Below are 1,478 nucleotides of genomic sequence, written 5' to 3'. Positions count from 1 at the left end.
AGATTGCTGCAATATCTGAAAATAAAAGAATTGAAGCGCAATCAATTAAATGGATTAAACACACACAACCCACACACACACACACACACATGCAGAAACAAAAACTTTACAGAAGAGATTGATTGGTAGCAAGTAATGAATGAAAAATTAATTACCTGTGTTGGGATCTGAATTGGCAAACTTTGCACCGAAAAAGCTCATTGGAAACGCCATAATCACCGCACATGCAACACTCGGCGGGGCAGCTTGCTTGTGATTGTGAATCTTTTGCTGATGTTGCCGCAATAATATTACTGTTAGCTTCTTTGTTTGTTGTCATGCTGTGTTCATTTGTATGAAAGATAGAATATGAGAGGGAGAGAAGAAAAGAGAGAGAAATGGCAGTATATATATAATAGCGCAGCAGCCCCGACGGCCACACAGCCCGAAGAAAATAAAGGAAAATAAAATAAACCCATCTATTTATATCGAAGTAGATATACACATAATGCGGTTTAATTTAATTTAAGTTGAGGTGGATATCATTTTCTCTGTCGCGTGCGTGAAAAGACAATTGTATTAATATCAAGCTGTTTTGTTTGCCTAGAAAGGAATTCATAATTGAGGTTAGCTCGGTGTGGGCCGGTAAATACGTATTCTTTATCTGTTTGTTCGAAGATATTTTATTCAATATACATATTTATATTATTTTAGAAAAGAGAGTAGATGATGATAGATATAAATATAGAATAGAAGACGGAAGGAAATTTATCGAATATGGAAAAATATAAACAAAATGGGCCAGACACAAATTGGAGATTCGGTGTATAAGCTAAACGGGATTGGTTTGGATGCCACATCACGCAAAGAATCATATCATGAATGAATCAATCGTGTGATGTGAATGTGTGATCATGATCATCATGATCATCGATTGGGATCAATTTTTTTTTTCCTTTTTTGTCCCTCTCTTTGTACATGTATTCGTACTAAATTATGCACTAGGTACATCAAATCAAATCGCAATCAAATGATGCCTTAGCAGCTTTACTAACATTCATGGCGGTAATTAGTATTTTTCTTGTAATCTTGGGACAATATTTCGTATTATTGACCTTTTCTTTTGCTTGTTACCGTTCATTGTGGGTGCCTTTTTCTCTTTTGCCAGGGAAGAAAGCATATTACCATGCTGTCGTTGCACTGTGGTTGGTCAACCTCTTATTATATTCCTATGCTGTCGTTACAAATTAGCTTAAAAAATAAATAAATTGATACAAGAGTCATATGTTAGATTCTACTAAAGATGTGAGACTGGCTTCTCGTGTAATTCGGTTCCTCAAAGGTGTGGATTATTATATTTACTTGTTTTATTTATATTTATTTAATGCCATATTGATATTCTGACGTGTGGAACGGGGAATTTATAGAGCATTCTAGATGTTTGAAAAATAAAAAAAAACAGAAGATACCTTCGTTTAATGGGTCCTTTTTTTCTTTTT

Source organism: Citrus clementina, unplaced genomic scaffold, assembly GCF_000493195.1.
Source record: "Citrus clementina cultivar Clemenules unplaced genomic scaffold, Citrus_clementina_v1.0 scaffold_5, whole genome shotgun sequence".
Classification (NCBI taxonomy): Eukaryota; Viridiplantae; Streptophyta; class Magnoliopsida; order Sapindales; family Rutaceae; genus Citrus; species Citrus x clementina.
Note: the sequence above shows the minus strand (reverse complement) of the source record.